Source organism: Carettochelys insculpta, chromosome 7, assembly GCF_033958435.1.
Source record: "Carettochelys insculpta isolate YL-2023 chromosome 7, ASM3395843v1, whole genome shotgun sequence".
Lineage (NCBI taxonomy): Eukaryota > Metazoa > Chordata > Testudines > Carettochelyidae > Carettochelys > Carettochelys insculpta.
Genome location: NC_134143.1, coordinates 2,617,627 through 2,640,234, shown reverse-complemented (window position 1 = coordinate 2,640,234; position 22,608 = coordinate 2,617,627). Strand labels below are relative to the sequence as shown.

Sequence of the window (22,608 nt, the reverse complement as noted above, 5' to 3'; positions counted from 1 at the left end):
GAAACACCGGCTGCTGCCTGTGGGGCTCTGCTAATTAGCCAGGCAGCACCTGCATCTCTCCTGAGCAGCCGCCCAAGCACACAGCTTCCAGGGACACTGCCGGGGCCGGGGCTGAGGAAAGGGGAGGGCAGCAAACCCCCCCAGTTGTCTGGCAGTGTTCCTGACCAGCCTCGGCCCACTGAGCATTCACCAGGGTCTCTGGCCTGGGGGCAGAGAAAAGTTGCACAGCTGTGATGGCCGAGCAGTTAAGGTGTTGGACTTGAAATCCAATGGGGTTTCCCTGCGCAGGTTCAAATGCTGCTCACAGTAGCTGTGTCTACACGTGCATGCTACTTCGAAGTAGCAGCACTAACTTCGAAATAGTGCCCGTCATGGCTACACGCGTCGGGCGCTATTTCGAAGTTAACTTCGACGTTAGGCGGCGAGACGTCGAAGTCGCTAACCTCATGAGGGGATCGGAATAGCGCCCTACTTCGACGTTCAACGTTGAAGTAGGGACCGTGTAGACGATCCGCATCCCGCAACGTCGAAATTGTGGGGTCCTCCATGGCAGCCATCAGCTGGGGGGTTGAGAGACGCTCTCTCTCCAGCCCCTGCGGGGCTCTATGGTCACCGTGTGCAGCATCCCTTAGCCCAGGGCTTCTGGCTGCTGCTGCTGCAGCGGGGATTCATGCTGCAGGCACAGGGTCTGCAACGCGTTGTCGGCTCTGTGGATCTTGTGCTGTTTAGTGCAAGTGTGTCTGGGAGGGGCCCTTTAAGGGAGCAGCTGGCTGTTGAGTCTGCCATGTGACCCTGTCTGCAGCTGTGCCTGGCACCCTTATTTCGATGTGTGTTACTGTGGCGTGTAGACGTTCCCTCGCTGCGCCTATTTCGATGTGGTGCTGCGCAACGTCGATGTTGAACATGGACGTTGCCAGCCCTGGAGGACGTGTAGACGTTATTCATCGAAATAGCCTATTTCGATGTCACCACATCGAAATAGGCTACTTCGATGTAGGCTTCACGTGTAGACGTAGCCAGTGAGGGCTGTGTTTTAGCCACATCCTGTAACCAGGAAAACACAGCAGCACACACCCTGAGACACGGCCCAGGGGCTGTCTGTGACCAGTGTGTGTAAGAGGGCTGGGGAGTCTGTGGTGGGGTCACTGCTCTGGCTGCTGCTGGGCCCAGCTGAAGGCTCAGCAGGTCTCTTTGGCCATGCCCATGCACATAACCCTGAGGCTTCCAGGCTACACGCTGGGCAGCTTGTGGCTGGGACAGAGGAAACACAAGCCACGTGGCACCAGGAAGGTCAGAGGGAGGCTGCATCTATCCCAGGTTCCTGCTCCTCCCCTCTGGGGTAAACTTTCTACACCTTTCTACAATCAGAGCTCTGAGAAAAGCACTGAATGACCTGCCCCAGCTGGGGGTGTGTTGTAGAGGGAATATCAGGCCTGCAAACTCCCCAGCACGGCGTGGATGAAGGCTTCTGAAGGCTTTGTATGCCTGTGAGCTGCCTTGTAACACCTCCCGTCCTGTTCCTTTGTTTTCTCTTGGTCACAAACTTTTGTTTCCCACACTGCAGGGGTGGGCGGCAGGGGGCCTATTGGGGTCAGAAGAGCGCTGTGGACATGCGAGTGGGGAGTTTAAATCACTTCTCACTGCACCAGAGCCTTCAGCAGGAGAGACACGGCAGTTCCAGGGAGGGCTGCCCCAGGCTCACAAGATCACACCAGCATCAGGACTCCAGGGATCTCTGGGCACACTGCTGAGTTTCAGCGCACCAACCGATCGCCTGAACCCTTCCATCTGGCTGGGCTAAAGACCTGGCTCCAACAGGCGCCAGTCACCCCACTCACTCTCGTGCAGGACAGGAGAGGGAAGCAGCTCAGAGAGCTTTAGGGCTGTGCCTCAGTAAGGCAGCCCCAGGAGGTGCCGCTGACATTGAACTCAGACTGCAGGAAGCAAAGCCCTGAAGAATGGCTCCAGACCTCCCCACCTGCCCCTTACCCTTTGGGGCTGGCTGAAATTGCCCCTTGGACACCTCTCACCCTCAGCTGGCAGCATGGACTGTGTCCTTATTGCTTCTCTGGAGATCCTGTGTCTCCCAGGACTCCCTCTCTCTGCCCGGGGCTTTCTCAGCACCTGGCCCCACAAAGCTTCCACCAGACAGACACTGTGTTTTCCAGGCCTATTCCTGTGGATATGGGCTTAGAACCACAGAAACCCGGGGCTGGAAGGGACCTCAGGAGATCATTGAGTTCAGCCTCCTCCCCAATGCAGGAGCAACCCCAACTAAATCATCCCAGCCAGGGCTTTGTCAAGCCAGGGCTTAAAAACCTCCAGGGATGGAGATTTCACCACCTCTTCAGGTGACGCATTGCAGTGCTTCACTGCCCTTTTGGGGAAAATAAAAGCAGGACCAGCCCTGAGCTGGGCTATCACTGCCATGACCTGGATTCGAACCAAGGTTTCTGCAGCCACAGTGCAGAGTACTAACCACTGTATGATCATGGCCAGCTGGGGAAGCTTTTTAGTGAGCTTTTCTTTCTAGGGCATGTAGCTTTTGTCTGGCCATGTCGACTTTTTTTTTACTTCTCCTGGTGGGTAATTCAGGTTTATGTACATTTGGTAAAGTTCTTGTAGTTTTTGGTCTCTGTCAGTTGGACCAGAGCAAATGCGATTGTACCTAAGAGCTTGACTGTAAACAATGGATCTAGCCACGTGTGCAGGATGGAAGCTAGAAGGGTGTAGATAAGTATAGCGATCAGTAGGTTTTCGGTACAGTGTGGTACTGATCAGGCCATCCTTGATTAGTACTGTAGTGTGCAGGAAATGTATCTCTTGCATGTTGTAATCGAGGCATAAGTTGATGGTGGGGTGCAGATTATTAAAGTCTCTGTGGAATTCCTCTCCATGGTACAGAGACTCTAGAAGAATTCCACAGAGACTTTAACAATCTGCACCCCACCATCAACTTATGCCTCGATTACAACATGCAAGAGATATATTTCCTGCACACTACAGTACTAATCAAGGATGGTGTGATCAGTACCACACTGCACCGAAAACCTACTGATCGCTATACTTACCTACATGCTTCTAGTTTCCATCCTGCTGTGATGGAGTGGGGGATACCTGTGTGTGTGAGCGGCTCACATAGGGTGTGAGGCTCCTGCTGAGGGTAACCTTGATGACCAGGTAACACCTTTGTACTGCAGACAAAGAAGGAGGTGGAGCCTGAGGGGTTTGAATTGGAACTGGGAGTTGGAAGCAGTTAGTCTGGGCTGGGAGAGAGAGAGAGACAAAGGAGGGGGCAAGGCCCCAGCTCTGGGGGCCCCTCGGGGCCTCCTCTCCCCGACATGGATTGGACTGGCTGTCTCTGCCTGCTGTACTGACTCCTCTGTATGATGCTGTGTCCTGTCGGCTAATAAACCTGCTGTTTTCCTACTGAGTGAGAGACTCTCCTGCCTGCGGACAGGGTGCAGAGCTTGGGGGACCCCAGAACCCCATCACACTGGTGTCAGGAGTGGGATGTTCTGCACCCCGACGATGGAGCATCTAGTAGTAAGTGACGGGTGCCACGGAAGAAGAAGAGGGGCCTGCGAGACCCAGGTGTGCTGAAGGGCAGTGAGGTGCAGTTCCCCAAGGCGGAGGGGCCTGCGGCCGAACCCAGGCAACTGCGGTTGTGGTCCTCGAGAGGGGGTGTCACACCTGAGGAGGGGTTACTCCTGGGAATCTGTTGGAGTCAGTCCCAGAAGGTGGAGGGGCCGAGAGCCCAACCCCCAGGAACAAGTGACCCCTGAGGAGGCTGACGCTGAATGAGTCCTTCCCAAGACAGGGTGCTCATGGCCCTTGAGAGCGGGTGTCACACTGAAGAAGGGGTTCCACTGGGAGTCTGTTGGAGTCGGTCCCAGAGGGCAGAGGGGCCTACGGCCTAACCCCGGGGAGCTTGTGACCCGCAAGGAGCCTGGCACACTGAAGGGATTCTTCCAGGAATCGTGGGGTGCAGAGGGCATCAGCCTAAGAGCCTGCAACCACGCTGAGCAACTCCGCTGTGAAGTGGCAGCACCTGGAAACTGAATCGAGATTAAAGAAGCTGGACAAGGCAGGGTGGATGTGCAGTGGCAGAGCTGAGGGTTAAGGAGAATCCTGCAGAGGTGAGCCCGGATCAGGGCAGGGAACCCTGGACTGCATGGAGTTCTGAACCGAGTGGCCTGCCGCAGCTCAAGGAGGGAAGGAGCGATTCCAACCCATCATCTACTAGTGGCCAAGACAGACCTGCAAAGAGTTTTCCAGGCCTGGGCCAAGGAAGGTGCCTGTGTGTCTGGGCAGGAAAGCAGCTTGTCCACTGGGAATGGCAAGTTGTCTCTGAGAGAAGCTGCTCCACCTTCTGTGTGTGTGTGGAGACCAGCTGGGGGGCTGGGACAAAGGAGAGAGTGTCTCCCATTGTCTGTCTGTGTTGAACAGCAGCAGCAGCAGCCTGGGGAGAGAGCAGAGCCTGCGTTTGGAAAAGGTGCCAATGAGGAAACTATCCCATTGTCTGAGGAGGATTCCTCAGCTAGGGTGGCTGGAGAAGGATCCACCAGAAAAGAGCATTCCAGGTGTGTCTCTGAATCCAGCCATGGGGGCTGGAACAGAGGGAATGGCTCTGGGATGGGCAGTGGTGTCCCTGCTAAGGACACTGGTCCTTGGTGCAAGAAAAGTGCTTCTGCTTCTGGGGAAATGAATCCTTTGCCTGAGCCTGTGGGGGCTCGAGATGGAGCCAAGATCCCAGAGCTGGATCTGAGGGCAGCTGAAGCCCAGATGGGAAGTGGGCCTGCCTCTGTGTCTCTCAGGGGAAATAATGCTTTAACTTGGTCTAATCCAGTTAGTATCATCAGGGAATCCCAGAGACCAGACGATTCTGGTACTTGTTCTTTGCCTGATGCTGAGGTGTTATTGGGAGGGGGTGAGAGGACTTTGTCCTACCAGAGTCATCCTCTCGCCAGGACACAAGAACAGACGGGCAATGGAGTTACGCTGACTGATGAAGATAAAGGAGCTGGTAGCAGAAGGGAGGAAAGGGATCCTAACCTTCTGTCCGGTGGTACTGGCTGTCTGCTTGGAGGGGGATTACGTGGGAATCTGCCTAATGGGCCAGAAGTGATCCTGGGTGTAGGTGAACCCCAGGAGCTGGTTGTGGCTCAAGGGAGCAGTGCCCCCGTGGAGGCAGACAGGGGTGAGTTATTGTTTGGGGAAGCTCTTAAGGAAGAGAATTTCCTGACCCGTCTGTGGGGACTGCAGAAAATGGGAGTGAGGTGAAGGAGAGTGAACAGGAAAGGTGCATGTCTGTAAGAGCCAGAGCAGCCCTTTGCCTGGGGAGAAGTTTGTTTCAGCCCCTGATGGCCAGGACCTGCCTGAGTGTGAAACCACTGGCTGTGCTCTGGAAGGGTCCAAAGCAGGCAGGGTAAAAGTTTCTCAGGAATTGGAAGCTGGTGCAAGTAAAGTAAAAACTATCAGGGAATGTGAGCAGCCCTGTGAGAACCAAGTAAAACAGCTGCACAGCCAATCTCTGTAGGATGCAGGAGAGGTTCAGCAATTCCCCATCTCCAGATGCTAGAAACACTTATATTCTCACACTGGACTCCAATTCTGATTCCACAGGGAGGCAGAAGTTGGAGGTAAAAGGACAAAGATGCTGTGGGCCTGGTGGGCCAGTAAGGGATAAACAGGGATTCCTTCATGTGGATTCTGCGTCTGGGACTCACAAAACAACTCTCAAAAAGCAGTTTGGTTTGCAAATTTCCAGACTGGCTGGAAGGGGGCCATCTCCCTGAGATCATCAATGGCCCAGCTCTTGTTAGAAGGGAGGGCACAGCCAGAGAGATCAGATTTCCACCCCAGGGGGCAAGGGAGAAGATTAGAACTTGATGGTGCTAAAAAAGGCCTCAGCCATTTATCCCCAAAATACCAGATTCTCAAGGAGGTTACACAAAAGTTGTGGTCTACCAAAGAGCAACGTAAATGTACAGTTGCAATGGGTTTGTTCTGTTACTCACGCTAACTGCTGTAACCAAGGGGTGCTGCTACCAAAAGCTGTAGAATTGTACCATGCACTAAATGTTTAAAAAGAGCCATGTGACATGATGGCATTGATGTAGAAGCATGAATTGTATGTTGAAGGAGTCTGTAACTCTAAAATGTCACCATGGTTCCCTGTAACTAGTCTTGCAACCTCTAACATGAGAAGGAACATTCCAAACCTATTGTGTGGCATGGAAAGGGAAACTGAGGCACACAGCCATTGTGGTGGTCTGGCTAAATGCCAAGGGTGGAAGCATTTGTACCTTCTTTTACTGGACTGTAACTGAATTCCAGACATTGGCCGGAGTAGCTGTATGGGCTGGTGGTCAGACAGGGCAGGGCCCAGACCAGAAAAGAACTATTTGATTTGTTGGTGCTGCAGCATCTGTATGGGCTCTGCCTGCCCGACTTGAGAACGTGGCTGACGGACCGGGGCCGAAGCAGCGAGACCAACCAACCCAAGGGAACTAAAGGGACTTGGCCGGCTGCATCACATGAAAAGGGCCAATACCAAGCTCCTGACTTGGAGCCTCCCCCAGCAGGACTATGACGAGGAGGTGGTGCACATCGAGGGTAGCACTGAGGGTACAGCCGATGCCCTGTCACAAGGGGAGAGCCCCGAACTTCCCCAGGTCACCAGTTGAGTGACCCCGCTCAGTTCGGTCTGGAAGGGGGGAGAGATGTGATGGAGTGGGGGATACCTGTGTGTGTGAGCGGCTCACATAGGGTGTGAGGCTCCTGCTGAGGGTAACCTTGATGACCAGGTAACACCTTTGTACTGCAGACAAAGGAGGAGGTGGAGCCTGAGGGGTTTGAATTGGAACTGGGAGTTGGAAGCAGTTAGTCTGGGCTGAGGGAGAGAGAGACAAAGGAGGGGGCCAGGCCCCAGCTCTGGGGGCCCCTCGGGGCCTCCTCTCCCCAACATGGATGGGATTGGTTGTCTCTGCCTGCTGTACTGACTCCTCTGTATGATGCTGTGTCCTGTCGGCTAATAAACCTGCTGTTTTCCTACTGAGTGAGAGACTCTCCTGCCTGCGGACAGGGTGCAGAGCTTGGGGGACCCCAGAACCCCATCACACCTGCACACGTGACTAGATCCATTGTTTGCAGTCAGGGACAATCGCATTTGCTCTGATCCAACTGACAGAGACCAAAAACTACAAGAACTTTACCAAATGTTCATAAACCTGAATTACCCACCAGGAGAAGTAAAAAAACAAGTTGACAGGGCCAGACAAATACCCAGAGACCAGCTACTCCAAGATCGGCCCAAAAAAGCCAAGAACAGAACACCACTGGTCATCACCTACAGCCCCCATCTCAGACCACTGCAACGAATTATTAAAGACCTACAACCAATCCTTAATCAGGATGCCACACTCCAGAAGGCCCTGGGTGACAGGCCTGTTCTCTCCTACAGACAACCTCCCAACCTCATGAGGATCCTCACTAACAGCCACAGTCTATACCCCAGGAACACCAGTCCTGGAACCTTTCCCTGCAACAAAGCCCACTGCCAGCTTTCTCCACATATCTTCTCTGGAAATACCATCACTGGACGTAACCAGGTTACTCACAGAATCACAGGCACTTTCTCATGCTCCTCTACTAACATCATCTACGCCATCATGTGCCAACAATGCCATCATCTACGCCATCATGTGCCAACAGACTTCTAACTCCCTTAGACAAAGGGTCAGCGGGCACAAAACAGACATCAAAGCACTCCAGACCCACAAACCAGTTAGTCAACATTTGAATGGAATGGGGCATTCTGTCAATGACCTCAAGGTATGTGTGTTACTGAAGAGACATTATCGCTCCGTTTTGGAAAGAGAAACATCTGAGCTGGCTTTTATATTCAAATTCGGCACATTAACACATGGTTTAAATCGTGATGGGAACTTTCTGAGTCACTATAGGGGCTCGTCTGCATACTTGGCTCAATCTAATTCTTGACCTTCCCCCTCACCCCTCTACTCTCTGATTTGGTCACCTTGATTATCTTTTTCCGATTGGTCCTCCTTGCTTACTGTTTTTGGTTCTCTGTGCCTTAAATATTGAGTCTGTTCTGGTCTGAAGAAGTGGGTCTGTCCCACGAAAGCTCACCTAATAAACCATTTTGCTAGTCTTTAAAGTGCTACTTGACTGCTTTTGGTTTTGATAGTGTGTAGCGTAGCATGGCTTCCTCTTTGTTACTATTTGAGTGTACAAAAATCTTCAAAACAAATTATACAAACTGAAGAAAAAAACAAAGAATACCTCCTTTTCTCACCCACCCCCCATCCCCATGAGGGAGCTGGCAGGGAAAGAGCAAGTTCTTCTCACATCACAGGGCCCCCACAGACAACCTGCAAAGCCTCCCCTTTGTGCAGCCCATTGCCCAGAGGTGCTTCCAGCCGAATTTCAGCACCAGAACCAGAGGCTCCAGGAGCAAAGGCAGCTCGTGGATGAGGGACTCTGGACACACAACGCAATGCATTGTGGGTATGCAAAGGAGCATCACTGACTCTGCCCCAGAGAGCAGAGGAGCCGGGGTCTCCCAGCTGTGGTGGCTGCCCCAGAACAGGGGTGATGACAGTTTTTATGCTGTGCCCCCTTTTTGGCCCTGCACTGAGCTGCTCCCCACAACCTGTGGGAGAACCATAGGAAGGGATGCTGGGGGGGGCGCGTGCTGGCGGGGGCTCAGGTGCTGGGCCAGCAGTGGCTCCTCTCTAGGGGAGGGGGAAGTGCTATGAAGTCAGGCCGCCTGCAGTGCCCCTGGGGGATCCTGTGCCCCACACTGGGGCACCTGCCAGCCAGGAACCAGCCATCTCAGCCCAGCAGCAGGGAAGTTGTCACAGGTGCACCTGCCGCCTCCCCCTGCTTGGCCCATCACAAACAGCTCCCATCCCCCAGCTTCTGCTCTGTCCCCTGCGCTCTGGTGCAGAGGCTGAGATTTGGCGACACAGCAGTAGCTGAGTGGGGGAGGGGGAGGGGATCGTGCTGAGCCCTGGGCTGGTCGGGGTCACAGTTATGCCAATACACATCAACCCAGCAAACCTGTCCCTCGGCTGAGATCTGGGTACAGAGGGGAAGTGACAATTGCTGCTCATATTGAACAGGAACAGAGAGAAAGCCGGGCTAGTCTGTGTACTATCAAAGCCATAAAGCAGTCCAGGAGCACTTTAAAGACTGGCACAATAATTTATTAGGTGCTGAGCTTTCATGGGACACAAAAGCTCATAACCCAATCAGTTATTTTGTTAGTCTTTAAAGTGCTACTGGACTGCTTTTTTCACAGAATGATAGAATACTAGGACTGGAAGGCACCTCAAGAGGTCATTGAGTGCAGCCCCCTGCCGTCATGGCAGGACCAAGTACTGTCTAGACCATCCCTGACAGATATTTATCTAACCTGATCTTAAATGTCTCCAGCAATGGAGATTCCACAACATGGAGTTTGGGGCGCAGCTGGTATTCTCCTCAATCCTGTCTGTCAGTGGTAGGGGCCCAGGCAGAGACAGGTCCATCCTAGAGGTGAATGCCTGGCTTCGAAGATGGTGTCGCCGGGAAGGCTTTGGCTTCCTTGACCATGGGATGCTATTCCAGGAAGGACTGCGAGGCACAGATGGTGTTCACCTTTCGAGGAGGGGAAAGACCATATTTGGACACAGACTGGCTAACCTAGTGAGGAGAGGCTTCAAACTAAGTTTGATGGGGGCAGGGGAGCAAAGCCCACAGATAAGTGGAGAACATGGCAATCTGGGAGGTGGGTCAGAAATGGGAGGCAGCATGGGCAACAATGTCAGAGTAAAAAGAGGGTGAGGGCAAAACAGGGAGGCAAGATCAAATCAATATCTTAGATGCCTATATACGAATGCAAGAAGTATGGGAAATAAGGAGGAAGAACTGGAAGTGCTAATAAATACATACAACTATGACATCATTGGCGTCACGGAAACGTGGTGGGATAATACACCTGATGGGAATGTTGGTATGGAAGGGTACAGCCTGCTTCGGCAGGACAGACAGGTAAGAAAGGGCGCAGGTGTTGCCTTCTATATTAAAAATGGACACACTTGTACTGAGGTGGAGATGGATGTAGGACATGGACATGTTGAGAGTCTCTGGGTTAAACTAAGAGGGGTAAAAAACAGGGTGATGTCCTGCTAGGAGTCTACTACAGGAGCCTAATGGGGTTACCCTGTCCAAGTGCAGCACAGGCGTCCAGCAACACAGCCCTCTCCAAGGATGGGTGTGGGGGGAGTCCAGAGAAACTGTCAGCTTCACTCACACTTCTTACGCGCCGGGGAGAAACCGCCCCTGCTTTGGGCAGTGGTTCAGTAGCACTGACAGCGCCAGTGCGGCTGTGGTTCCGTTCCAGACTTCGCTCACTCAAAATCATGCGCTTGGACTCGCCACCAGTCAGCCAGCAACAACCCATTTGGCTACACCCAACATTTTAAATCCCTCTCAAGCCTCCTGGAGAAAATTTAGGAACAAAAGTTGACTCGAACCGCCAGGCAGTTCAGCCGGCGATGAGAACAGGGAGGCAGACCGGGGGAATTTAGATGGATCCCTTACTGTTCACATGCGCGCTGTGGCCCCATCCTGTTCTCCGTCATCACCCTTTCCAGCTGGAGTTCCAAGCCATCCTGTTTGTGATGCCAGTTGTTGAGGAACCCCATTCCCCTGGGGTACAGTGTCCCCCAAAGCCCGAGGCTAGAGGTCAAAGCATGAGGCAAGAGTGAGATCTAAAAGGAAACTTTATTCTGCATGTATGCAGGCTGCCAGCTTGCAAAGAAGTGGGAGCCCTGAGAACCAGTTGTAAGGACTCTTTATACAGTTTGTTTAGACAGTTTAGTCAGTAATTTTCTTCTTTGCCCTGATACATGTCTGTAAGCAACAGATGTGTCTGAGGCCAGTTTACACGACAAAGGAACCCGATAAAACAGACAGAGGAGCCGACAGGATGAATCATCTCTAGGCGACAAGGTAGGGACTTCAAAGAAGTGCAGATGGCCATCTAGTTTCCCTTGCAGAGTGAGGCCAGGTTAGAATGAAAAACCATTTTAACACTGAAAACAGTTTCCCCCCCCCGAGTTTAGGGCATAACGGTGGGTTCGAATACGAGAGGCAGAGCCCAGAGAGAACAGGGAGACGATCTGGTAGCTCGGCGCAGAGCTCGTCTACAGAAAGGAAGGCGCTCTGCACTAGAGAGGGAAAGATGGAAGGAAATAGAGAGACGGGCATTGGACACCAATGGACGCTGAGCCCATGGTCGATGAGGATGGTGCCAAGAGCCTCCCTGGTGTGTTCCCTCAGCAGCCACATGCCCACCTTTCTGGGCAGGAAAAGAGGCCCGGCAATCAGTGATGCTTCCGGCCGGCAAAGGAGACTGGAGGCTCTGACGTCTCGCACATCAGCCCTTGACTTTCCAGCAGGCCATCACGGGTGCGTGTCAGGACCAATGGCAAGCAAATGAATGGCATTTGAGAGGCGGGGCGAAAGAGCCCACCAATCGAGCCGCTTGTGGCGTGTCCTTGGCATGCAAAAGGAGCCCTGATGGAAAATGGGCAGAAAGACAGCCTGTGCTTCCCCTTTCTGGCCTTCCTGCCAGCTGCTCCTTCTTGGCCCACTGGCTCAAGTGGGGAAGTGAGGTAGGAAAGGGGCAAAAAATGGGTCAGGCTGAGGGAAGCAGGCAGCTCTCACCTTGCCTGGTGGGGCCACAGGCAAGAGCTTCTTTCTTGTGCACTACTGCCGAGCTCGAGAAGCGGCAGGGGCAAGGGCTGCAGAGCCATTGTCAAAGGAGCTCACTTGGGAGAGGGCTGTGCTGAAGCTTGAAAGGTGTGGGGCCCATTGCTGGGCCTGGGGAGGACCCTTTCCTCCTGGGCGGAAGCAGGGCTTTGGCTGCTTTTGGGAGAGTACAGCTGCCTCTTCCTGGATTGGCGTTCTCTGCTCTGTCAGGGGGTGTTTCCTTTCTTCTCTTGTTCGGCAAAGGGGAGGACAAAAAGAGCCTCTCCTTCGAGTTGGAATTCAACCAGCCACCTGGGGAGAAGATGCTTCACCTTCCCCACAGTCCTGCGCTCTACCAGCTGAGCTATCGAAAGTGGGGGAGAGGGGAGCCGCCGCTCTGCCCAGCTAGGCCCGGCTGCATGCGTCGGGGTGAACGCCTCCCGAGCGGATGGCATTTCAGGGAACAGGCAAAAGAAGAAAGTGGAGATTCTGTAGCCCACTGGGCTCTCGTGTTAGCCAGGCCTGCAAAATGGCTCCCGCTTGAAAGCAGACAGAAACACGGCATCTCATCCTTGCTCATCCCCTTTCTCTTCTGGCAGGCGATTCTGTTTCTCCCGCTGGCCTGTGCTCTACCATCACCTCCCGGCCCAAGAGAACGCCCCTTGGTGCCATCAGGGCAAACTAGAGGCAAAAGGCCAATCAGCTCTTCCCAACAGCTTTCAGCCTTGGCCTCCTCTGCCCTTGGAGGTCAGCTTTTCCCCCGGCCTGTTTTCCTATACTTGCCAAAGAGGAACTAGAGGAAAGAAGCAAGTGCCACTAAGAAAGATGGCGTGGCTTTCGGCTCCAGACCCAGCGCCAAAGCTGCAGCTGAGCCTCTGTTGCTCTCCTGTCGCCTCCGCTAAAGCTCCAGGGGAGAATCCAGGTCTCGATGGAAAAGGCTGGACGGGACATTGTCTGTGGGTGTCCAGCAAGGTGAAGGGAGGGCTGGTCATAGTGTGATGGACCTCAGTGGGAATTTTGGGAAAGCCAGCTGGGGCTTCCGAGCTCGGTGTGTGGCTGGGTTTGTTGGGTTACATCACAGTGGTTTTCTCTTCTGAGGTGTGGTGCTTTTTGTGGGGGGAACTTTTATCCCCATGACACACCTCATGCAGGAGCCGTTGCTCTTTGTGCCAAGGCATGTGGCTGGGATCCAGGACTCAGGACCCTTTCCCAAATGTACATATTCCCCTTCCACCACACACATCTGACACTGTTCCACTTCAGACTCTGCAGCCTTCACTTTCCCTGGCTGGTGCCTCAAACGGCTTGCACATGTGGGGGGTTAGCTCAAGTGGTACCTCCTCCCCTTTCAGGTGCGGCGAGAGTCGGTTCCATGTCCATATCCTCCCACTGCTGGTTTTCCTTTCCCAGGAGCCCAGAATTGTCAGCCTGCAAATGTCTCTCTCTTCTGCAACATTGGCCTCCCTCTTACTAAAACCAGCCACAACAAACTTCTTCAACCTAATTTTGTCGTACAGACATAGCCAGAGGCATTTGAACCAGGCTGAATGGGATTTCTCGGGTGCCACGCAAGTCTCTGCTAAAGTGTGTCTGTGTTTGTTTGGCTTTGGTAGTGGATTCCTGTTTCTATAACTTTCTCGCTTCCTAGAGAGGGAGTTCTTGAGGTCAGAAGACCTGGCAAGGAAATGAGAAGCAGAGAAAGCCAATGGAGCTGCTGTGGAGTGCTGGTGCCCTTGGGAGAGTGATCCTGCTGCTCCTACCTGAGTAAGGAGCGCTGTGCAGTGAGGGCTGGTAGCTCTGGGAGGCTGGGTCCAGGGATGTCCAACCCTCACCTGCTCTGCTTTCTTCTTCATAGGTTTTTTTTTTTCCCTTTCATGAAACTTTAACACTTGAGGGACAGTGGGGAATAACAGCCGAAAAGGATCTGGGAGTTGGAGTGGACGAGGTGCTGGACAAGAGTCAACAGTGTGCCCTTGTAGCCAAGAAAGCTAATGGCATATTAGGTTGCGTCAAGAGGAGCGTTGCCAGTAGATCCAGAGAACTGATTATTCCTCTTTATTCGGCTTTGTTGAGGCCGCATCTGGAATACTGTGTCCTGTTCTTGGCCCCCTTTTACAGGAAGGATGTGGATACACTGGAGAGGGTCCAGTGGAGGGTGACCAAAATAATTCGGGGGCTGGAGCAAATGACTTTTGAAGAAAGGTTGAAGGAATTGGGACTGTTTAGTCTGCAGAAGAAAAGACTGAGGGGGGACTTGATAAGAGCCTTCAACTTACTGATGGGAGGTTGCAAAGAGGCTGGAGAGAGGCCGTTCACAGTGGTCACGGATGGCAGAACACAGAACAATGGACTCAAGTTGCCGTTGGAAAGGTCCAGGTGGAACATTAGGAAAAACTTTTTCCACTTGGAGGGTGGTGAAGCATTGGAATGGTCTCCCCAGGGAAGTCGTTGAGTCTCCATCCCTGCAGGTGTTTAAGTCTCGCCTTGACAAAGCCCTGGCGGGGCTGATCTGATGGGTTTGGTCCTGCCTCGGGCAGGGGGCTGGACTCGATGATATTTTTAGGTCTCTTCCAGCTCTTTTGTTCTACGATTCTGTGATTCTACGACCACACACACTCAGAGCCTCCTACACTCACACGTTTACCCAGATGAACCCCCACTGCTCTTAGTGACAGCTCTGTGGGAAGCTTTACGATATATTTCAACAGCAGAGAACAATTTTTCTCTTCTGAGCTGTGAAAACTACGTCTTTCTAAGGCTACGTCTGCACAAGCCAAACACTTCGAAATGGCCATGCAAATGGTCATTAACAAAATGGCCCACTCCATTAAAGTGCCGGCTGACAGCTCAGCAGCTCCAGCTCGAGCAAGACTTTATCAGATTCACACTGGTGTGCCAGTTTGAGGGGACTGTAACTGCTCCTGCTGAGTCGCATGGGAGGGAAACCGGCATCCATTGCGTCTCTGAGCTCCAGCTCAGACAGAGAACTTCTGCCTGGTTCTTCTCTCTGCTACAGGTTGTTCAGGGACAGAGCTCATCAGCGCCCTTGCTAAGAAGCTGTAACATTTGCAAGTTCACCCTGGTTGTTAACACAACTTTTTGTTTCTGCCGCTGCCTAAAGCAGGGTCAGTCAGTCAATCAACTGCTCTGGGACGCTGCCAATAGGGCTGCAGAAAGGAGTCTCAGCTCGGGGTTGGACTTCATGGTGAAGCGGACAGGGCGCTGCAGACAGGGGAGTTTCGGAGGCAGAGCAAGTGATCCTGCCGCTGCAGAAGCTACCAGGTGAGAGCGCTGGCTTTTGGGGCGGGTGAGTGAGTGAGTGCGTGAGTGAGTGCGTGTGCTTAACTGTTTGAATTTGAACTGCCATTTTGATTTCAGGTGGGTGAGTTTCAGTTTCAGTTTCTGAGGCGGGTGGGATACCTGCCTCACCTTTGTTCCCTTGATTGCCTTGATCATCCTTTCCCTGTGTGACCCCCAGGGGGGAGGGCCTGACCCAGGCCAGTCGGCTTTGAAAGTCAGAGGCAAGGGCGACCAGGGGAGAGACACGGGCAGGGAGCTGCAGACGGGGCCTTTAAGAGGGAGTGTGACGGAGGCCTACAATGGTTAGGAAGACCCCCAACACCTGTGCGAACACGACTCCTGTCTCCTCCACCTGCGCCTGTAGCCAGACAGACGGCCTGGCCGTGGATGCCTCTGCCCAGATGCTGGTGCGGCTTTGCAGGCACTGTGGCTTGCAATTCCCACTCACTGATATCCAGGCTGGGGGCACCGTCCAGCGTGAAAGGTGCCTGCTGGTGGAATCTCTCAGGCAGCAGGTGGGAGAGCTACAGGAGGAGGTAGCCAGGTTGAGGAGTACCCGACTCCACGAGCAGTTTCTGGATAGTATTTGTGTGGAGACAGCTGAGGTCACTGTCCCAGGACACAGGACAGCTGATAAACCACTGGTGGCGGAGGAGACAGATCGGGGGGACACTGGCAGCTGGTTACTGCTGGCAGCAGGCAGTGTTCCACCCCTGCTCCGAACCCTCCCGCCGTGGTACTAGGAAACCGTTACGCGCTGTACTTGATACAGGAGACAAAGAATCGCCCCACACAGCAGAGGAGAAGCCTTGTGCCCCCACGGCTGGGAAGTCTGCTGCCACCCCTGCGAGGAGGAAGTGCAGATTAGTGGTGCTCAGGGACTCTCTTCTAAGGGGGAAGGAGGTGCCCATCTCTCGCCCTGACAGTTCATCTCGGGAGGTGAGCTGCCTGCCGGGGGCCCGTAGCCAAGACATTACAGAGGTGTTGTCGAGGATTATCCGTCCCTCTAACTACTATCCTATGCTTCTTATCCATGTGGGCACTAATGATACGGCAAAGTGTGATGCTGAGCAGGTCAAGAGCGACTTCAGGGCTCTGGGGGCACGGGTGAGCGTGTTTGGGGCACAGGTGGGTTTCCTTCCAGAAGATCCCCGCAGGCCACACGTCTGCACATGTACTTCGGAGTCAGGAAGAGCTTCTTCTGGACTCCGAACCATGTGCTGATATGCTAATGAGGTGTGGAAAATTTGCATCCATGCCGCATTAGCATTTTCCAGATAACTCATTAGCCTGAGGCTTCCAGAAGAAGCAGCACGTGTCGACACAGCCAAAGGCTATGTCTGCACAGCAGCATTATTCCTGAGTGAGGTATTCCAGAAGAGGTATTCCAGAATAGCCAATTCCAACATAGCACAGCTACACACAATATCAGAACAAAAAGCAGTCAAGTAGCACTTTAAAGACTAGCAAAATAGTTTAAAGTGCTACTTGACTGCTTTTTGTTTTGATAGTGTATAGACTAGCTTGGCTTACTCTTTTTTACTACACATAATATGGATTTCAAAATATGGCTCAGCTATTTGGACATACAGCAGCTGCAGACACCGAAGCCTATTCTGAATACAGTCATTGGAAGGACTGTGGCTTATTTTGAACGAGGCGCTATTCCCTCTCTACACAGTCCTTTTGTCAAAAGAGCTTTTTGAAATATTCAAAATAGCTGTAGTCATGACCCCAAGACACACTCAGCCAGGGCTCTGCTCTCTCTCTCGCTCTCTGTTTCCTCTAACATCCTGGCCTTTGGCAGGAAAAGTCTCTTCTTGTCCTCAGCTCTCGTAGAAGTGAAGAGAGGAGAAATTGGTATTTCCATCATCCTCAGAGAGTGGAAGTGGATTTTCTTCTCTTCAGTTCTATCCACACCTGCCCAGAGAGGAGAGAAAATAACCCTTCCCCAGCTGACTGTCCCCCTCAGCACCTCTGGGGCACTTGGCATTGGCTACTGTCAGCAGACAGGACACTGGGTTAGAGGGACCTTTGGTCTGACCCAGTATGGCTGTTCTTATGTCTTATGTCTTTCCACATCAGCTCCATCTGTGCACTGGGCCTAGACATGAATTACGTATATCCAGGGGACGGTAAGGAAATGGGGAGCTCAGCATTCCTGTTCCTCACTTACACAAGGACAAGAGATGGAGGGTCAAAAAGGTGATGGGAAAAGTGTTACTGAGAAGGGGGAGGGGATGGTGCGTGTTGAAGGGCTGGATGGAGATTTCTGCTTGGAGAGTTCTGATTCTTCACACCTGACACTTGTCTAGCCAGGGCAGTCGGGGCAGGTGAGCATCAGTCACGAGATTGTTCTCACATGAAAGGGCACCAGAGGCTCTCTGTAGTTATTTGGAAAGAACAGAAAGAGGGGAACTGCTGGCTGGGTATTAAATATTCAGGATTTTTCTGCTGCCAGTTTTCTTGAGAAGCCGGCAAACACCCACAGCCTGGTGGTGACGGCATTTCTACCACTACTCCACTGGAGCAGAGCAGCCCCAGGAGGCCTTGAGTTGCCTCAGCCCCCAGGAGGCAGCTTGACTTCACTCTTCTCCTCCCACTTCTCATTTCCGTGTGGGTAGGTCTGTTTGGAGACGCCTGAAGCTCCTGGTGACCCCAGCTGCTTTGCTCTCCCCTTGTCCTGGGCTCCTTTGACCACATTACAGGGGTTGCACAAAAGCTGCCTGAAAGCTTTGGCCAACAGATCTTAGCTCACACCAAGCACCACAGGTTAAAACTCCAACACCCCCCATCTCACCAAGGAGCAAATCATCCCTGCTCTCCAATTCCAACAGAGCACTTGCTGGGGGAAGAGGAAGTAAGAAGCAAAGCTGTGTTAACTGAACCCAAGCCAATTCCATGGGAAGCAGCCAGGCTAACCACTACACCACCAGCACCTCTTTGGGGGGAGGGAGTGGTTGGGGGGGGGGCTAAAAGGGCAACATGCAGAAATATGAATTACTGAGCATGTGGTTTCCACCCCACCCCGGCTCTTTTTTCATTAGTTGTAGGCATCCTTCGATCCCAAGGGATCCTGGGTGTGCGCCCCAGCTGGACTGATTCACGCAGTGTCTCCTGTTGCTGTGCAATCCAAGGCGGGAGTGGCAGTCCTTTCCGCACAGTGAGCAGCAGGAGGCAGACGTCGCTCTGGGGTCACGGGCACGGACCTCTCTGAGGGCTCTCCTGCCTTCCGCTTCCTTCACCAAGGTAGTTTCATACATAACAAGCGCTTCCTTCACTCCCTGTTTCCAGACATGCGTGTCTGAGGCGAGCGAATGCCAGGTGTTCGCACTGATAGAGAGAGCACTGAGGTCACACTTGCACGTGTCCTTGTAGCGCAATTTAGGTGGCCCTTTCGGCCTCTTTCCAGACGCCAGTTGGCCGAAGAGGAGGCGCTTCGGTATTCGGCCATCCGTCATGCGTGAGACGTGGCCCAGCCAGCGCATACGCCTCTGTTTGAGAAGGGTGAACGTGGAGGCAGTGCCCTCTCAAGCACTGCGCTCCTGGGGACCTTGTCCTGCCATGAGATACCGAGTGTGCGCCTAAGGCAGCGCATGTGGAATGTGTTGAGCCGCTGCTCTGGTTTTGAGTGCAAAGTCCATGTTTCACCGGCGTACAGCAGTGTGCTCAAAACACAGCTATCAAGTGACAAGTTGCCCCAGGGCCAGTGAACCTCCTTCTCCCCCACCGAGCATTCACCAGGGTCTCTGGCCTTCAAGAAAAAATAGCCTTGGAGCTGTGATGGCCGAGTGGTTAAGGTGTTGGACTTGAAATCCAATAGGGTTTCCCTGTGCAGGTTCAAATCCTGCTCACAGCGAGGGCTGTGTTTTAGCCACATCCTGGAACCAGGACAATACAGCAGCACACACCCTGAGACACGGCCCAGGGGCTGTCTGTGACCAGTGTGTATAATAGGGATGGGGAGACTGTGGTTGGGTCACTGCTCTGGCTGCTGCTGGGCCCAGCTGAAGGCTCAGCAGGTCGGTTTGGCCATGCCCATGCACATAACCCTGAGGCTTCCAGGTTACATGTTGGGCAGCTTGTGGCTGGGACAGAGGAAACACAAGCCACATATCACCCGGAAGGTCAGAGGGAGGCTGCACCTCTCCCAGGTTCCTGCTCCTCCCCTCTGGGGTCACCTTTTGAGAAGCAGAGCTCTGAGAAAAGCACTGAATGACCCGCCCCAGCTGGGGATGTGTTGTAGAGGGAATATCAGGCCTGCAAACTCCCCAGCACGGCGTGGAAGAAGGCTTCTGAAGGCTTTGTATGTCTGTGACCTGCCTTGTAACACCTCCCGTCCTGTTCCTTTGTTTTCTCTTGGTCACAAACTTTTCTTTCCCACACTGCAGGGGTGGGCGGCAGGGGGCCTATTGGGGTCAGAAGAGCCCTGTGTACATGCGAGTGGGGAGTTTAAATCACTTCTCTCTGCACCAGAGCCTTCAGCAGGAGAGACACGGCATTTCCAGGGAGGGCTGGCCCAGGCTCACAAGATCACACCAGCATCAGGACTCCAGGGATCTCTGGGCACACTGCCAAGTTCCAGTGCACCAACCGATTGCCTGAACCTTTCCATCCGGCTGGGCCAAAGACCTGGCTCCAACAGGCGCCAGTCACCCCACTCACTCTCGTGCAGGACAGGAGAAGGAAGCAGCTCAGAGAGCTTTAGGGCTGTGCCTCAGTAAGGCAGCCCCAGCAGGTGCCTCTGACATTGAACTCAGACTGGAGGAAGCAGAGCCGTGAACAATGGCTCCAGCCCTCCCCACCTGCCCCTCACCCTTTGGGGCTGGCTGGCATTGCCCTCTGGACACCTCTCACCCTCATCTGTCAGCATAGACTGTGTCCTTATTGCTTCTCTGGAGATCCTGTGTCTCCCAGGACTCCCTCTCTCTGCCCGGGGCTTTCTCAGCACCTGGCCCCACAAAGCTTCCACCAGACAGATAATCTGCTTTCCAGGCCCATTCCTGTGGCTATGGGCTTAGAACCACAGAATCCTGGGGCTGGAAGGGACCTCAGGAGATCATTGAGTGCAGCCTCCTCCCCAAAGCAGGAGCAACCCCAACTAAATCATCCCAGCCAGGGCTTTGTCAAGCCAGGGCTTAAAAACCTCCAGGGATGGAGATTTCACCACCTCTTCAGGTAACGCATTGCAGTTCTTCACCGCCCTTTTGGGGAAAATAAAAGCAGTAGCAGCCCTGTGCTGGGCTATCACTGCCATGACTTGGATTTGAACCAAGCTTTCTGCAGCCACAGTGTAGAGTACTAACCACTGTACGATCATGGCCAGCTAGGGAAGCCCTTAGCCCAGGGCTTCTGTCTGCTGCTGCTGCAGCGGGGGATTCATGCTGCATGCACAGGGTCTGCAACTCGTTGTTGGCTCTGTGTATCTTGTGCTGTTTAGTGCAAGTGTGTCTGGGAGGGGCCCTTTAAGGGAGCGGCTGGCTGTTGAGTCCGCCCTGTGACCCTGTGTGCAGCTGTGCCTGGCACCCTTATTTCAATGTGTGCTACTGTGGCGTGTAGACGTTCCCTCGCTGCGCCTATTTCGATGTGGTGCTGCGCAACGTCGATGTTGAACATCGACGTTGCCAGCCCTGGAGGACGTGTAGATGTTATTCATCGAAATAACCTATTTTGATGTCGCAGCATCGAAATAGGCTACTTCAAAGTAGGCTTCACGTGTAGACGTAGCCAAAAATTATACAACACACAAAAAGTTTAACAAAATCACAGCATCATCCACACAGCACAGCAAGTACATTTGAAAAAAATGGTGTTAAACAGCAAGCAACATTCAAGAAAATACACAAAAAACTGAAACTATTAACACACATCAACTACAAACTGGAAAAAAATTCTCACATGTCCCTCTGCATAGACAGCTTAAAAAACAAACAAACAAACAAACAAACAAACAAACAAACAAACAAAAATTATACAAGCAGGGAAGAGAAAATTACAGGGAAAATTACACACCAAACCGGCTGAAGGAGCTGGAGCGGGGGGAAAGCAAGTTCTTCTCACATCACAGTGATGACACAGACAACCCACAAAGCCTCCCCTTTGTGCAGCCCATTGCCCAGAGGTGCTTCCAGCCGAATTTCAGCACCAGAACCAGAGGCTCCAGGAGCAAAGGCAGCTTGTGGATGAGGGACTCTGGACACACCACGCAATGCATTGTGGGTATGCAAAGGAGCATCACTGACTCTGCCCCAGAGAGCAGAGGAGCCGGGGTCTCCCAGCTGTGGCAGCTGCCCCTAGAACAGGGGTGATGACAGTTTTTATGCTGTGCCCCCTTTTTGGCCCTGCACTGAGCTGGTCCCCACAACCTGTGGGAGAACCATAGGAAGGGATGCTGGCCTGTGTCCGGTTGTGTAGATCAGTCTATTGCTGTTGGAGCAGACAGGAGATTGTGACTTTCATTCCCCCTTGGGCAAGTGTCTGTCCCTTTCCCAGCTGTGTACTGCACAGCTCAGGAGCTGGGAGAGACCAGAGCCCCTGAGCCAGCCTTGGGAACAGGCCATTCCCTCAGAGGCAGCTGCCCTATCACTGGCTGCAGCTGAACCAGGGCTGCCGCACTGCTTCCCAGGGCATTACACAGGTGAGTGTAGCACAGTTGGGCTGACATAGGAGACAGGCTGGGCCAGGCAGCAGCCAGAGCAGTGACCACACCCCAGGGTCAGCATTTCCCCCAGGCACAGACTCCCCTGACCTCTTCCACACACTGGTCACAGACAGCCCCTGGGCAGTGTCTCAGGGTGTGTGCTGCTGTAGTGTCCTGGTTCCAGGATGTGGCTAAAACACAGCCCTCGCTGTGAGCAGGATTTGAACCTGCACAGGGAAATCCTATGGGATTTCTAGTCCAACACCTTAACCACTCAGCCATCACAGCTATGAAACCAGCTCTGCCCCTTCAGGCCAGAGACCCTGGTGAATGCTCGGTGGGCCGAGGCTGGTGAGGAACACAGCCGGACAGCTGGGGGGGTTTGCTGCCCTCCCCTTTCTTCAGCCCCGGCCACCTTCAAGCCGTCTGAGGTGCGTCAGGAGCCCAGCCAGGGGACGCAGACGAGGGCCCCTCCTGGAGTGAGACTGAGTTTAAGGACTTCTGACACGCTGGGGAATGAGGAGCTGCTGCTCCACATGACTGGCTGGTGCCAGGATGCTGCAGCCTTCAGCCACCTGTTCTCTGGCCTGAGCTCCGAGGGTCACCCCACCTGAACAGCTGAACTACTGGGGAGAAAAGTGAAGGAACTGTGGCAGGCCGACTGCCAGGCCCAGGATGAGGCCAGCCACTCGAGGGGCAGTGGCCGCTACCTGCCCCACTTCCAGGAGTTCAACGGCCTCCTGGGACCCAAGGAGGCAGCACTGACCCTCCATGTCCTACAAACCACCAGGTCAGATGGCGCTTGCCAGGGGGCGGCAGGAGGTGTCAGGACCAGTATCAGGCAGCAGCTCCCACCCAACAGGCACAGGAACAGAAGCCCAGAGCCATGACAGGGGTTCCAGCAA

The 22,608-nt window shown here is 53.5% G+C and overlaps 3 non-coding genes across 3 annotated transcripts; 2 read left to right on the top strand and 1 right to left on the bottom strand.

The window, feature by feature from the left end:
* The first annotated feature begins 227 nt into the window (after positions 1 to 227).
* TRNAS-UGA (transfer RNA serine (anticodon UGA)) lies at positions 228 to 309 on the top strand. The gene has a single exon. It is a non-coding gene; the product is annotated as a tRNA-Ser (tRNA).
* An 18,531-nt stretch (positions 310 to 18,840) lies between these two features.
* TRNAS-UGA (transfer RNA serine (anticodon UGA)) lies at positions 18,841 to 18,922 on the top strand. Its single transcript has one exon. It is a non-coding gene; the product is annotated as a tRNA-Ser (tRNA).
* A 2,987-nt stretch (positions 18,923 to 21,909) lies between these two features.
* TRNAS-AGA (transfer RNA serine (anticodon AGA)) lies at positions 21,910 to 21,991 on the bottom strand. Its single transcript has one exon. It is a non-coding gene; the product is annotated as a tRNA-Ser (tRNA).
* Between the last annotated feature and the right edge of the window lie 617 nt (positions 21,992 to 22,608).